A 16,703-nucleotide genomic window follows, 5' to 3' on the forward strand; every position below is an offset into this window, starting at 1 on the left:
GATAAGACTCTCACAGACTTTCCTCCCTGGGCTGGCTTCGAAACACAATCCTCAGATCTCAGCCTCTTAAGGAGCTCGGGTGACAAGCGTCAGCCGCCAGCACCTGGCTAAGAATTTGTTCTGCTGTCTGTTTTACAGCAATTTTATTATAGTTTGTCTAGCTATGGATTTTTTTTTAATTTATAGTACTTTGGACTCATGATATGTTCTTTAATGAGTGGCTCATTGTCTGTAGCCAGATTTGGAAAACCTTTTGTTGTTTTCTCCTCATAAATTGCTCTTTGCTCCTGGCTCCTTCCTGAGCCTCGCATTACCTTCGTGGCTCACCGTCTTCTGCCTGTCTCTGCAACTCTGAAGAAAGCTTGCGCTCTTTCTCCAGTACTGTTTCTGCTGTCGTTGCTCTTCGGCTCTGTGTAAATAACTGTCGAGCCTGTTTGTTGAATTGTTTGTAGAATTTAGAATTCGGGTTCTATGTGGTCGTAGCTGTCTGCTGAAATGTCTGTTTCGTGAGTTCCTCAGACATATCAGACAAGTGTTTTCAAGCCCTCCTCTGGGTTCCATTAGCTGGATCTCTAAAAGTTCAAAACATTGCCTCTTTTTTTCTTCCACATTTGGGTGTTGTCTTCTTAGATTCCAGTTGTGCCTGGGAGGGGGGCACACACCGCAGGACAAACTTCAAGGTCATTTGAGGCAGTGGGTGGCGGTGTAGGGCTGGTGCCTGTGTTGGGGGGCACAGCAAGGACTGGGCTGGTTGCAATCTCTCTGAGATTCCCATTGCCTTCTCCTCGGGCAAACCAAGTCCACGGGGCCTCCCCGTGCCTCCTCCTGGCAGGCCCTATCGTTTCATTTCTGTGTCCTTAACCACGTGAGTCTGAAAAGGTCCGCGGAGGTTCCCACCTCTTCCGGTGCACGGGGATTCCTTGGGTGGCAGAAATACGCTTTGGTTGTTGGGTCTCACCTCAGGCTTCCTTCTCTACCGTGACGCTGGGATGTGATACCACCCAGGGCAGGTTGGTTTTCTCCACCAATTATAGAACTAGAAGGCAGGAAAGTGTGTAAAACAAGACAGAACAGGTTTATTTGAAAGCCAAAGAAAAAAGTGACAGAAAAAGTGAAATAAACTCCCGGTGCAAGGAGAGGGTCCCAGAGCTGAGTGCCTGCAGTCTCTCGCTATATATAGGATCCCTTGGTTCCGCCCTCAAGACGTGCTCTTGATCTGATTGGCCGGGATAGTGACCTGCATGTGCCGTGGGGAGTCTTGCGATTGGAGCACAAGAATGGAACTGGTTCCGGATTGGAGGAAGGCGGACTAGGGCAGGCCGACACTGGCAGGGCCACAGCCAAGGATGCAGATGTCCTTCTGCCTCATTTCCCTCGCCATGTTGGAGCTGGGCCTGGCTGCCATCTTGTGTCCCTCCATCTTCTATTCCTAATACTTAGGCAGGGAGGCCTACCTTCCCCTCTGTACCATGAGTCTTCACTACTGTGGACATTCAGCACCGATTCCAGTATTTTGAATGTATTTCCCCAAGCTTTTCTAGTTATTCTTAGTGGGAAGATGGGTTGAAATGACTCGGAATGTCACCACTAGAAGCAGAACTCCTCGGTTCTTGTACTGTGAGCTTAGTGCTGTGTCACGTCTCTGGTCCCTGGGTGAGTTTTGTAGCTGATCCCTGGAGAGGGCAGGGAGGGGTGTTCTGCCTTTTCATTATGAGCTGGGCTGAATGTCTTGTGCTTGTGTCTGTGCATACTTTTCTGGTTATTTCCTGTAGATGAATTCTTGGGGATGGAATTGTTGAATCAAAGCTCTGCACATTTTCAAGGCGTATGATAACTGTTTCCAGATTTCCTTACGGAAGGCTGCACCAATTTACACTTTTACCAGCTGTGCCTGACAATGCCCATTTCTTGACATCATACCCGCACTGGAGTCTCATGCTTTCATAAATCTGGCAGTGCCCTGGGCAGCTACCAGGTTGGCTGGAAGAGTCGTGGCTTTAAAAGCGGTCAGTAGTTTGGACCTGTAGTTCAGAATGCATAGGTAGACAGGTAGGTAGAATGACAAGAACGGCAGCTCTATAAACAGCTAATGGAGAAGGTTGAAGAGTGGAAAGCTGGGACCATGGAAATCCCTATAAAACACAACCCGGGTCACAGAGGTGAGCTAATGTACTGTTAGGCTGAACTTATAAAACCTGGATGGTGCCGATGAGAGCGAAGAGAGGTTCCCCTGGACCCTAAATGAGGTGGTTTGTGTCTGAGCAGCTCCCATTGGATGAAGAACCTGGCCCTGCTGGGTCACAGAGCAGGGACCAAATGACATCTGCTCTGCACATCGATGGAGCTGGCGAGGGAAGGAGAACTCGGCACGGGTTTCCTTCCTGACCGTCACCTGCTGGGACGTAGTGAGGCATGTGCAGGACGGAGCCATGGATGTGATTGCGTTCCTCGTTACTCAACCCCACCGTGTCGCAGCCCTCCATTTTTCGCTTTCTTCAAGGAATAAGGACGCGTTTGCCTTAGGTCCGCTCCGTGTCCCATTGTTTCACTGGCTTTGTTTTATTCTGGTTTTCTTCATAACCAGCATCCTCCAAGATGGGCAAAACAAAAGCAAGCGGTGTTTGAGTGGAATGGAAACTGGAGGACATGCAGGATTGTGTGGTGGAGGGGTATCATTCTCTCGGCTTAAGGCTCCTTAGGCTTCTTTTCTTATTCTAGTATCTATCACTGGTAGTTTGGATAAAGTTGTTAGGAATAAGTGTTCTTTTCAATTCTAATAGGAAAACAGAAATCAGTGCATGGACTTTTGCGATAAGATGTAATGGTCTGCAACAAACCGGAAACGAGAAAGCAAGAGCAGGAGGATTATGCTGGTAGACAAAAGGGACAGATGTGACCAATGCAAATTGTCGTATGGCAAAGCACAGTCACAGCACTTCCTGTATCAGCCCTAAGTCGTCTCATAAACTGTGCGACGTAGTCCTCCCAACTGGTATACCATGTTTGCAGATGCACTAACGAGAAGGCAGAGGGTCTAAGCACGGCTGACTCACAGGGGTAGGAAGTGACAGGGCTTGGCTTGATCTCTGAGCGGTCCTGATTCGTTGGGGAGGAGAGAGAGCTATTGTGAAAGGGTGAGGTTGCTTTCCTGTGAAGCGACCCACGAGTACTGTTGACCACTTTTATCCTCCACTGGGCCTGTACTGTGTTTCCTTTCCTTTCCTCCCCTCTCCTCCCTTCCTCTCCCTTCTCATTTATGTATTCATCACAGAACGAGGGTTTAAACTCAGGGCCTCACATATTCTAAGTAGGCAGGTGTTCTGTGACCTGCGCTATGATCCTAGCCTGTTCTGTTTTGTATTTTGTGTTTGAAATGGAATCTCACTAACTTTGTCTGGTCTGGCCTTGAACTACAATCCTCTCAAGTAGCTGAGATTATAAGCATATGCAACCAAGCCTGGCACAGGGCTAGATTTTCTATTGAAAATAGAAAATGTAGATAAATGCCCATACAATAGGGTTTTTTAAAATTTCCTTGTTCCTCACTTTAGGAAAGAGCCTGTTTTATACTTCAGGAATACACACACACACACACACACACACACACACACACACGCACACGATTTTGGTTCTACAGAATGTCTTCTAATTACTTACTCATTTGCATTTTTTTCTGAATTGTTTTATTTGAAATCATTAACAATAAAAAACATTTTTTTCCAGCAGTGTTTTCTCAGGAATCCTCTTTCTAGCTCTAAAAAAAAATCAAAATTTCAGACTTTGTTGGTTAGAAGTCTTGTTGGTCAAATATAAATTATACCTTATCTGTTAGCTGTCTTGTCTCTTCCTCTAGTCTCATTTTGCCTGCTAGTGCAGATAGAGCACCAGGGCTATCCTGTTTCTGTTCTTATGCTCTAATTTCAAATGGGCCAATGCAGGAAGACTTGGAATTTGCTAAGGACTGCATAGGTATGTGACCATTACCGCCTCAATTTTAGCAATGACTAGACTTCCTATTTCAGTCAGAAGTTTGTCTCTTTATTCAACATGAATTTAGCCTGGCATCAGTGGCTCATGCTTGTAATTCTAACTAACCAGGAGGCTGAGACCTGAGGATGTCAGTTTAAAGCCAGCATAGGTAGGAAAGTAGGTGAGACTCTTATCTCCAATTAACCACCAAAAAGCCAGAAGTGGAGCTGTGGCTCAAGTGGTAGAGTACTAGCCTTGAGAAATAAATTCAGGGACAGTGCCCAAGCTTTGAGTTCAAGTCTCAGTACCAGCATGCACGTGTTCAGGCATGTGCACACATACACACATACACATGCGCGCACACACACGTAAATACCTTGCTTACCAAAACAATATCAGTCCCCAACTAGCTAGTATACCTATTTGTTCAATGTAAGAAGATGTGTTAATCATTCTGAACTTTGTAGCAAAGCTAAGATTGCTGATTAAGGGAGACAGCTTGTATTTAGTAGAGTACAAGATCTGCCATGCAAATAGTTGATAGAATTAGAGAACGTTTTATAACCCACGGATGACGCAGATCTGCGAAGCACCGATTCTATGCCTTTGATATACAAGAGAGCAGTAGCCCAGCCCCCTTGATGGGTTCATATCATTGGCTAAGACATCAAAGGGCTTGCAGCCCAGCCATGAGCAGAAGAAACTGCATTCTAGGAAGGGTGTGGGGCGTCCCAGCCAGGCAGAGACTGGGGAGACACATTCTACCTGAGATACCGATATCGGGGGTGGGGGATTGAAGGCCAGGAGCATCCGAGGGGCCTAGGAGTGAGGTGGCCCGTTTAGGAAGTCAAAGGAAAGATCCAAGAAGGAACGAGCACTCCTTCATTCTTCTACCAGGAACTTACGGCATGTGCGATCCCGTTGAATCTTAACATCTGTTTCATTAGCTTAAGATTGCACATATTCATGGGATACAGTGTGGTCCTTGAGCCCAGGTACACATTAGGTAACGGTCCACTCGAGACCCACGGCTATCCATCATCTCAAGCACGTCGCGTTGCTTTGTGATGAGAACATCCAACTCTTCTCTTCTCGTCTTTTGATTTATATGACAACGTACTGTTTGACCTTAGAGCAGGGATCGCAACAAACTCAAATTCCTTTAAAGGCCAGACTGGTTTTTTTTAACAAACAAGTGATTGAGGCCAGGCCTGGGATGAGAGATAACCTTTGCCCCTTGGGCGCCATGAGAACACGCAGTAGGGCAGAAGGGCCTGGGAAAGTGTCCAGCCTCTCTTTAGTTTTCGCCAATTGGTAACGCCTGAAAGTGCAAGCCCAGGATAGACACATTTCTGATATGTTTCCCCTGCTGAGAAATTGTACACCCAGATCTGTCTGTGATTCTCCTGACTTGGATATTAGTAACCAAATCAGATGGACAACCGCAGATGGTTCTCCCTCTGAGGCCAAACCAGCGACGGCTGCAGGCCGCCCGAGCCTCGCAGGCACCAGCAGCCTGCGGACACGGCCGAGGATGGAGGCGGAACACGCAGCCCCTGGACCACAGCCCCCGCGTCACCTGAGATCCTGTGAGAGACGCAGATGCTGGCCCAACACCTGCCCAGCCCAACGGAACCGGGAAGCCATGCAAGGTGCTACAGCTGAGCCTTTTCACGTTTGGAACGTTGTTTTTTTTTTTTTCTTACCTTGGCAAATATTTGACTGGGGCGGGGGGATTTTTTTTTTTTTAAAGAACAGAATTTCATGACATCGCATTATATGAAACCAGTGGCTCATACCTATAATCCTAGCTACTTACGAGGCTGAAATGTGAGGATCAGAGCTGCCTGTGCAGATAACTTGGAGAGGCACTTCTCCCCGACGGAGCAGCAAAAAGTTGCAGTAAAGATGTGGCTCAACTAGTAGAGTACCTGCCATGAGCAGAAAAGCCAAGCAAGACCGAGGCCCTTTTTTCACGTGCACATGCAAATGCACACATAATTATAAAGCTCACGCTTCCTTGCCCACAATGTTTCATTAGAACTTCAATGTCTATGTCGTGGAATGACTGAACACCTTTCCTGCAGGTCGTGACCCATTGTGGCTGCTGTACAGCTTCCTCAACAAGGAAAATACATGTTTGGAGATGACCCAAAGCCCTTCTTTGCTCTTGGCCGTTGCAGTTCTTCTGTGGTCAGAGGCGGAGGAGTTGCTCCATGCTGCTAAACTTGGAGTTGAGGGGCTCCGGAAATCAATCCGGAGCTCAGCTGCCTTCCTCCAGTCTGGTGGGGGCGGTTTGCTCTCCCTAAAGTGATCTGGACTGTGGCAAGCGATCTGCAGTAGGCAAGCCCTCCTTCCCAGAGGTGGTGGTGTGCCGACCCACAGGCTTCACGGGGGCCAGGACCTCGTGTGGGCAGGACGCTGGGCCTGTGGGGTCCTGGACGCCGGGCCTGTGGGGTCCTGGACGCTAGGACTGCAGGGTCCTCACGAGAGCCACACAGCAGTCCACGTCAGAAGAGCTAAGTCCTTCACTTGCTCTCCTCCTCCTGACGCCTGGAACCAGGACAACAGCAGCCACCGTGTCCCCAATCCTGCTCTTTCCACTCCAGGCTCCCAATCCAGGACAGCACCCCATCAGCCCTGGCCTACACCCCAGCTCTGCTTCCCATTCCTGCTCTCTTCTGATTTTGAGGCTCAGCTACCCCCAAGAAACAGCACACTGTGCAAGTGAAGGGAAAAGCTGCTAGGAGTCCCGCCTTCGTTTTTGTCTGAACGTGGTGAAATGTGAACTCTCCTCGAAAGGCCTTTGCGCAGCTTTGAGCGTGCGTTTTCATGGTGCAGTGGGTATGAGTTTTTACACAAAGTTAGCAATTAGTGTAATTCTGTTTGTAACAGAAGAAAATGTTTGCAGTTGGCTTTGCTTGGTCTACAACAACTTGGCAGTGTTGTTGTGATCGATAGCAGGATTGCTCTTTCAAGGGCTTAGGATATTCTGCTAATGTTTATTTGAAAGAGATTATACTGATGCTTTATAAATGACTCTCGGTCGACATTGAGCCAGGCACTCTTTAGAAGACAGCTTGCATGCAAACATGCTAGCAACTTAAGCTATTAACTGCCTCTGACAGACAGATCTGAAATGGTGCTGCAGGGAAAAAAAAAAGAGTTCCACAAATGTTTCTAGGCATCAAATCACTTAGATACATGAACACTGAATTGAAAACCATGTTTTCTGACTAATAAACACGGTGCTGACCATGTCTTGGAAAGACAGGCAAGTCATCCCAGAAAGCAGCGGCCTGTACTATTTTATATTTTTGATACCCAGACTATCCATAGACATCAGAGCAAGTGTTACCTTTAAGGCATTTCATATCACCTATCTTATGTTTCATCCACCCAGATTTTCTTAGAACTTACTATCCACCTCTAGAACACTGGTCACATGCAGATTACATAAGATCATTTTTGTATACAGATGAAGGCAGGGAGGAGAACTTGTTCTCAACCATCAAATCCCAGAACTGGCTCAGTGCCTGGCTCATAAATAGACCTTCAATTAATAAACATATAACATTCCTTTGTGAAAACTTTTAAAAGTAAATTTATTATACCCACTTAGACCTAAACACAAAAAGCTTATAAAAAGGGTGTGATTTGGGTAATAGAAATAAATCACAAGTGAAATGGTGCGGTGTCTGTCACTGTCAAAGCTTCACGTGTGATTGGATTCCTGCCGCCATTGTCTGTCTACCCTGCCTGATGGTTTCCAAACAGACATCGCACCATTCCAATCTCATAGCTATCTCCCTTACCTGTTTTTGATTTGGCTAGAACAAATGACCACAACTCTGGTGGCTTAAAACAATACCCATTTACTATCTCTCTTTGTGTGTTCTTTGTGTTTGTGTGGGGGGAGGGGGCAATACTGAAACTTGAACTGGGGGTTTGGGCACTATCCTTTAGCTTTTACATGGAAGGCTGGTGCTCTACCGCTCGAACCACAGCTCCCTTCCGGCTTTGTGATGGCTAATTAGAAATAAGCATCTTATGGACCGTCCCGTGTGTGCTGACTCTGAGCTCCAGTCCTTAGAGCTGAGCCTCCTGAATAGCTAGGATTACAGGCGTGAGCCACTGGTGCTCGGCCATCTCTGTTCTTGAGATCTGAAGGCCAGCGGGCACCGGGCTGAGAGATGGGCTCTCTGCCCCAACCACCCCGGGTTCAAGAGGGCAGGGCCTCCCTTAGGCAGAGGCGCCCCAGGAGGGATCCATTTCCACTCCCTTGACGCGTGGTGGAATACAGTTCTTCCTGGTTGTAGGGCCTGTGTTCTCTCGGGCTGTGCATGCGGGCTGCTTCTGGGCTCCGACGTCTCTCCCTCCCTCCGGGTTAGCGAGCTGAGGGGGTCAGGTCCTCCCGGCTCTGCCAGCAGTGATGAAATGGACCCGTTCAAGTACTCAGGGACGATATCTGTGTTCTGAGGCCCTTAGCCTTCATCGTACCTTCAGCTCCCTTTCACCGGGTAAGATGACACCGTCCCAAGGTGCAGGGGTCAGCAGGTGGACGGCTGAGGGCTCCTTACTGTGATGTGGACAGGAAAAGTCCCGTTAGTCCCACTTCCCTGATGAGGAAACAAAAGCCCCCAACAAGAGTCAAAGGTCTGGCCTACCCGCTGTGGCCGGTGGAGCCATCTGTCAACAGCTTCTACGCCCCTGGGGGGAACGAGACCATCCGTAAGGAAAACAGAAGCTGGTGAAAGAAATGGAAAGAAGTGGATGACCACAGAGGACACAACACGCCGGGAAGAGGCAGAACTGAGTGGGCAATGCCCAGCGGGCCCCCCGCGAATGCCCAGGGGTCCTCGGGTCAGCAGAGCGTCCAGGAGGACGTGAGAGCCGAGGTTCAGCAGGTGCGGAGACCCAGGCTCAGCCAGCTCCCCGGTGAGAGGGAAGCTCGGTGAGCCCCGGGCGGCGGGCCGTGAGGAGAGCAGCCCTTCCTCCCCTTCCAGAAGATCACACGCTTTATTCCAAAGCCAAGGAGTCTTAAGAATGAGGAGGAGCGAGCTGGGCCATCGCTGAGGAGAGCCCTGGCGGAATTCCCCCAGCCCCCCCGTGTCGTGATGGGCGGAGACGGACAACGGTGCGTCCTACCGTGTTCCAGGTGGTCTTCATGGTGTCGTGCTGTCGCACCCCCTTCCAACCTGACTGAGTGGGGGCCCCCCTCCCCCCGTGAGCACATGGGGAGCCGGGTCCTCACAGTGTTCACACACAGAGGGGGTGGTGGGAGGAAGACGGAATGCTTCCGTGAATTCACGCGGCCACGGCTACCAAACTCTAAAATCCAAACGCAGACGTATAGACCACGACTTCACATTTCAGTCTGCGCCCTCCCGCACCAGTCGCAACAGGAGCAGGACGGGGGCCTGCGAGGCCCGGCTGGGCCACGGGAGTCCGTGGGTGTGCTTCTCCTGGCGTGAAGGGGGGGAGCGGAGCTGAAAAGCCACGGCAGAAGGCGGCGAGGAGAACCCACGCCTCGAATGAGCCGGCTTCGTCACGCACCGACGAGACCTGCACTGGCTTCTTTCTTTCTTTCTTTTCGTCAGCACCCTGGGCAGAATCCAGAGCCTTGCGCCTGCTAGACAAGTGCTCCACCACTGAGCCTCAGCTCTTCAGGCATCTTTCAGAAACATCTTTTAGCCAGGCATGGTAGGACACGCCTGCCATCCTACCTTCTCAGGAAGCAGAGGTTGGAGAACCACAGTTTGAGACCAGCCCGGGCAAAAAGCCACCAGTTGAGGGGGCTCAAACGGTAGCAACAGCACAAGGCCCTGAGTTAAATCCCCAATACTAGCCCCCAAAATAAAATTTTAAAAAATAGCTTGTAGCTTAGGAGAATATGTACTCTACTGTATGTTGTTTTTTTTTTTTTTTACAAAATGCTTACTAATACCCATTTTCCTCCAGAAAAAAACGAAAGATCACTAATTCATGGATTTAAAAAAAAAATCAACATAGCACTACTGCAGTAGCAACTCACGGGGGGAGCCTGCGATTGTAGCACGGAGCTGTAAGCCCTCAGCTCACCGTCCCTCAGTTAGCTCAGCTCTGTCCTCCACAGCCTGTGATGGGAAGACCCCGCTGGCGGTGGGACTCATGCACTGATATGAAAGTGGTAATCAAGATACCTCTAAATATTCATGGCAATAAATGGCTCCCTCGGGCACCATGAGCGCCAGGCCCGCAGTCTGAAGCATTTATTTAGTGCCGGAGAGGGACCTAGTTATTTCAGAGTTCTCTCGAATGCAATATTTTAATATTGTTGTTCTGCCTGAAAAAAATCGGATCCCTCTGAGTCTCCCGCCTCGATGGGTAAGACGAACGGCTTCGGCTCCGTCGTTCAGTCCGTCACTCGTTGGGCCTCGGTCGCGGCGAGGGCGGCCTGGAAGCGGGGAGCAAGAGTGGACAGACATGGCCTTGAGGTCCGTGCACCCCTGCATCCGTGCAGAGCTGAGCTCCCAGACGGACACGAGAGGGGAGAAGTGATCCAGGTCCGAGGTGGCGTGAGTCCTCCGTTACGCAAACGAAAGGTGAGAGGCAGCGCGCCCAGTCCACAGGAGAGCCAGAAGTGCGGGCTGACCGGCCAGTCCCCCGCACACACCTGCGTACACGCACGCCGCCGTGATGTCCTCGCTCGCCGTGAGCGCAGGCGACAGCAGGCCTGAGGGAAAGGGGGGGGGGGCAGACGGCCCCGGCCACACTGATCTTGGCGGGAGGAGGTCGTGTGCCCCTGGGGACCCAGGGTGGCCCAACGACGAGGAGTCAGGAGACACCCCCCCCCCCCGGGAACGCCATGTCCACCCGAGGTGTGTCCCCCAGTCCACACGGGCCAACGAGGGGACCCAAGTCTGCGTGCTAGGTAGAACTAGGAGTAGAATGTAGGTTTTAAAAAAAAAATAGCAAGAGCTCGTTCATGGAAACGTCCTGTGAGAAAGGAAGACGTACTGATTGCTGGCTGTGCAGACAGACGTACCAGAGCCGGCCGTGGTTGCGAGTGGTGGCTTCCGCTCCTGGCTGTGGCCGGAGGGACTCTCTCCGTGTGACTTTCTCCTCCTCTGCTTCTCGTAGCAATGGCTGTGTTCTCCCCCGGGTGCCGTGGCTCGGGCCCCGCCCAGGTCTCCCCGGGAAGCGTCTTTTGGTCAGTGCCTGCCAGCTGCACCCACTCAGTTGGCTTCCTGATGTGCTCGCCAGGGTGCGGGCTTCGGCTGCCCGTCTTCATCCCCTCTTGCCGCCATGTCTAGTCCTGGTTTCCTCCCGACCCATGCGATCCGGCCTGCTGGGGGCCGGCCACGCACACGCAGCTAAACAACACAGGCCCGAGTGAAGGCGTGAGACATTAAAGCACGGAGAAAGGAGAAGTGCCGGTCTCCCAAGGAGAGCCAGCGGAAAGGAAAGAAACAGAAAGAAACCTGTAGCCGGGCCCTGGTCAGGCTCAGGCCTGTGATCCTCGCTACTCAGCAGGCTGAGCTCTGTGGATCACGGTTTGAAGCCAGCACCAGCAGGAAAGGCCTTGAGATACTTACCTCCGACGAACCACCAGAAAACCACAAGTGGCGCTGTGAAGCTAAGTGGGAGAACCCTAGCCTTGAGCACAAAGCTCAGGATCATGCCCAGGCCCAGAGTTCAAGCCCCATGAGCGATGAAAGAAAGAAAGGAAAAAAAGAGAGAGGGAGGGAGGGAGAGAGGGAGGGAGGGAGGGAGGGAGGGAGGGAAGGAGGGAGGGAGGGAGGGAGGGAGGCAGAGTGATGTCTGTGCTGCACGGGTAGGACCGGCCCCACCCCACAGTCAGGACTCGTGATGGAGCTGCAGTGATTAATCCAGGACTCATGGGGCCCGGATTGGGACGGAAGCCTGTCGGCTCAGGAACAGACCTCCCCCCCGCTGGGCCAGAGGACGGAAGGACAGACTTCCAATGTGTGTGTTAACTGTATGGGTTTTTATTTTTTCTTCTTCTAGGTTCAGGGTTTGAATTCAGTGCCTCGCGTTCTTTCTTGCGTTGTTTGCTAGGCTGGCACTGCACTACTTGAGCCACGCCTCCATCTGGGCTTTTTGCCGGTTAATTGGAGCTTCCAGGGCTAGCTTTGAGCCACAACCTTCCAGTCTCAGTCTCCTGAGTAGCTAAGGTGATAGGTGTGGTCTTTTGTGCGCAGCTTGGGTGAACTGTATTTTTGAAGTGGAGTCGAGCTGCATAGGATAAAGGCGTAAATGTGAGCTGGGCTCTAATTGAGTATGAGGTCCTGATTTCCAATCTCCAGTACTGCCAAAAAAAAAAAAGGAAAGCAAAGCATAAAACATGTAGAAGACAACATCAGCTGTTTTTTGACCTTGGAGTCGGGAAGGGTTTCTCAAACGAGGCACAAAAATGTGTAAACCACAAAGGACTTTATTAAAACAAAACATGACACGGCGAAGGAGCAGAGAGACAAACCACAACGAGGAGAAGTTGCCTCTGTGACACATACAACTGGCAAAGGAATGGCGTCCAAATACAGAAAGAAAGAAGCATTGCTAAGAGCAAGACCAAGAGAAAAGAGGGAGGAAAGGCACAGGGCCCCCAAATGCCCAGTTGGGTCTCTCACAGATGAGGAGACACGCTGGCTGGTGGATGGGGCAGTGGGATTATAAACCAAAGCCTGCGTTAGGTACAGTTTTACATTCAGCAGGTTGGTTTTGCCTGCCTGAACAGGTTGGACTGATATTTGTCCGCACGTGGAGGCCAAGGACCGCCTGTCGGCTCACGCGGGGTGGTTGTCATCTACCCGTGCTTCCTTAAACAGCCGAAGGAGCCCGGTGAAGGCATCCAGGCGCTGCGCCATGCCCACGTCCTCCCAGGTGGAAATCCACACCCGCAGGGGCACACGAGAGCCTGCGGGGCTGCGTGAGGAGGGCAATCGGGGAAACCCACGCGCGTCCGTCTAGTGCAGGAGGGCGGATCTGCGAAGTGTTCAGCCTGCAGAATAGGCAAACCAGTGAAAAGCAGTAGCCCACATCCGGCCACATGTACAAATGCACAAATGCACAAGAGAGTGAACAAGCCAACCCAGCCAGAGCAGAGAGGACCGAGGACCAAGAGGACCAAGAGAGGACCCTCGAAAGCGGATAAAACTGAAGCGTGTATTGTTTGAAGTTCCATATACCTATATCTATAGGTACACACACATATACACACACATGCGTTCACACATGCATTCATTCATACACACACACTGGCATTCACACATAACACACATGCATTCATACACATGTGTGTACATACATGTGTTCGCATATGCATACATGCATTCCTATGTACATACGTACATGCATACATGCTGGGAATAAGTCAAGAAAGGAGGATGCGGATGGGAGCTCACGCCTGTCATCCTAGCTACTTCGGAGGCTGAGACTTGGAGACCGAGTTTTCAAAGCCAGTACACCCCCGGGGATGTGTTCACGAGACCCCATCCCATTCAGCACAAAGGCCGGTGAGGCAGTACGTGCCAGACATGCTAGCCATGTGTGACGTGAACGAGGACGAGCTCAACCCAGGCTGAGCCAGACAGAAAGTAGAGACGCTTTTTGAAAAATAACTAAAGCATTAAGGACTAGAGACATCGCCCTCGGATGGAGCAAGCTATCAAGGTCCTAAGTTCAAACTCTGGTGTCTGCCTCCTGAAGAACAAACAATTGAAAGAAAGAAACCATAGAAGGGAAACCGAGGTGACGCTTAGGAAGAAGCGCAGGGGCCCAGTCACCTCTGTGAGGAGCGAGGAGTGGAAGAATCAGTCCAGCACCAGGTCCGACCCTGCCGGACCCACCCGTGGAAACCGGATCCCCACTGGGTCAGGAGGGGCGGTGTTGTTTGGGCCTGAAGAGAGGCGGTCGGTCGGGTAAGATGAGGTGAGCTGGGATGGCTGCTGTCCTCACAGGAAGATGGGAACGCCGCGTGCAAACGACCGCGTAGAGATGGAGCAAGCAGGCCATCTGGGGAATCCAGACCTGGAAGTCTTGATCGTAGCCCTGTGAGCTCCAGGACACCCAGGAAGCCCATTGCTGTGGAAGGAGTCACCAGGCTGGTTCCCTCTCTTCTAACAGTCCCAGTCCCAGCAAACTGACCCCGGTGCTAAGGGTCTGATGAAAACTGTACAGATTCAGCTGGTGGCAAGTAGCCTGGCGATTATTTTATTATAGTTGTTTTTTTAAAAAAATCATACTGATGCATTTTATATATCCTTTTAGATGTACTTCCCCTAATTAATGAAATGAAATTATAATTACCACCTACATATTTCTGGATTATTGATTAGCATTTAATGGATTCGTTCAGCAATTGCAGTTCTTTAGGCATTCAACAAAGAACCGAGTTCCATCAGGGCAATCAATATATCATTTTTTTAAGAAAAAGTAATGCTGTGCCCCATTAAGACTGGTTCATTATCTCCCATGGATTACGATCAAAAGGAAAGGGAACAAATACATGCTTTACAATGAAAAGGACAACTGCAAGTAGTGGCTTTGAATGAAACTAATCATCTGTTCTCCCTGTCCATAGATGTCTCCTGTACAGCCCAACCCCCACTAAAGTATATACACAGGCATCTCCCACTCCCAGACAGAAGTCGTATTCTTTTGGAAGATGTTGATGTTGAACTGTTATAATGCTCTAAAAGGGGCTCTCTGGGGAACTGGTACAAATGTTAATATTTATTAAGCTAGCTTAATTATGTTTGCACAGAGGTATGACAGATTTGTTTCTCTGTTTATTGCTGATGTGAAATACCAAACCCAGAGCCTTGTACACGCTAAGCACACACCCTAGCCTTTTGACACACCCCTGAGACACACCCCTAGCCTTTTTTTTTCCTTACAAATACACTTGTCGGGATTTCTCCTTATCATGTGCTTTGTGTATCAGGATCTTAGGCAAACGTCATTTGTAACTGAAGAAACTAAGATCTATATCCAAGCCTCTGCAAAGCAGCTAGTGGTACCTGCAAAGATTACACGCATGTGGTGTAGTGATGCATGCAAAGATAACAGTGTTTGAGTGCATCTTGATAGAGTGTGAAGAAATTCCTCTTTTAATATTTTATTGTAAACATGATTAATCATCTTGCCTTTCTAAGATAGAGCTAATGAGTACATAGTGAGAACTCTGCAGAGAACAATGTACAAATATTTGTAATTAAATCTAAGAGTCAGAACGTGTCAGCAAATCTAGGCAGAAGTCCTTGGACAGAACCAAGCGCAAATAGAAACACCTTTGTACCCCATTACAAAGACATGATATGTTTGATGCTATATTGGGTTGATCAGAAATGCTAATTTTTAAATTTCGGCTAACACTCAGAAATTCATGGCGTTCTTACGAAAGCAAAACATTGTCAGACTATGTGACTAAGAACCGTGTTAGTTTAGTCTCTTACTAAAATCCATTCATAAGAAACAAGACCTGTATAAGCCCAGAACCTACACATGAGCATTCTGTGTATAGAAATTCACCCGTTCAATCCTCAAGCTTAAGTAAAATATTTAAAATAATATTGTATAATATTTAATTTTAAAATGATTTTGAAATATTTAAAATAATATCACCCATCAATTAAAACTGAGACATCGTCACCTTTTTAATAAAAGTCTTGGGTTTGTAACTTGGTGTGACCCTCCAAGGCGCCCGTTTTCAAACTAATTGTTCTTTGGTCAGCAGTTGGGAAATGCAGTATGGGCTTTATCTCCACCCCTTCCCGTTTCCCTCTCTCTCCCTTCCCTCGTCCTCCCTTTCTCCTCCCCCCTCCTTCCCCGTTCTCCCTTCCCCCCCTTTCACCTCCCTCTTCTTCCTCTCATTTCCCCTCCCGTCCTCCCTTCTCCTCCTCCTTCTCCCATCCCCTTCTCCCCCTCCCCCCCCCCACCTCCCCAGCCCATCCCTCTTTGGCAACCCACAGTCCTTTGCACACGTGCTCTCACGCACACGCGCGCTGTACACAAGCCGTAGGTCGCTGCTCCGTGCATTGAGAACATTTGGTGAACCGAGTTTTCGGTTTTGTTTTGTCTTCATGAGTTTAATTTTAAGTAGCTCTGCGTGGCTAACCCCTACCAGATCAGACACAATGTCGGAGGGCTGTCTTGAAGTAAAGCAACTCCTTTTGGAGCCTGTAGTAATGTGGCCTTCGTGGACATGCTTTGTTATTTCCTCAAAACTCATGTGATCTCCAGCCATTGTGGGTTTGAAAAAGGGCTTACTGTGTTGGGTATTTGGCATTTATGATCTATTTTGTCTGGAAGGATAACACGTGGCTGGTTAATTCACAATGCAGCTCAAACGGTATATTGTAAAAACATCTTGCACCCTGGAGCAGAACAGCGTATTTCAAACAATGCAATATTAGAAAATGGCAAATAAGCCCCTTGTTCCCTTTGCTCTTAACCAACATAAAAGCAAAGGCAGACAAAGCCAGGGCAGCCGCGGCTCCCTCCCACTGAGCGTGGGACCCCCACGACGTCTCCACTCGACAGTGGCCACGGGCCTGCTGGGCAGGGCCGGGCGCGCGCCGGGCTGTGGGGCTGGTTCCATGGGGGTGGCCCGACGTCTCCCTGAAGCACTGGGATCTGAACCCAGGAACTCATGCTCAGGTGCTCCTCCACCAGAGCCCATCCTCCCCCCTCCTCCTGCTTCTCTTACCCTGCTGCGTGGGGTGGGGTTG

At 49.7% G+C, this 16,703-nt stretch overlaps 1 protein-coding gene across 1 annotated transcript in view; it reads left to right on the forward strand.

The window, feature by feature from the left end:
- Adam12 (ADAM metallopeptidase domain 12) overlaps positions 1-16,703 on the forward strand; it is a 248,540-nt gene that overhangs the window by 57,601 nt on the left and 174,236 nt on the right. The window lies entirely within an intron of this gene.

This window comes from Perognathus longimembris, chromosome 2 (assembly GCF_023159225.1).
Source record: "Perognathus longimembris pacificus isolate PPM17 chromosome 2, ASM2315922v1, whole genome shotgun sequence".
Taxonomy (NCBI): Eukaryota; Metazoa; Chordata; class Mammalia; order Rodentia; family Heteromyidae; genus Perognathus; species Perognathus longimembris.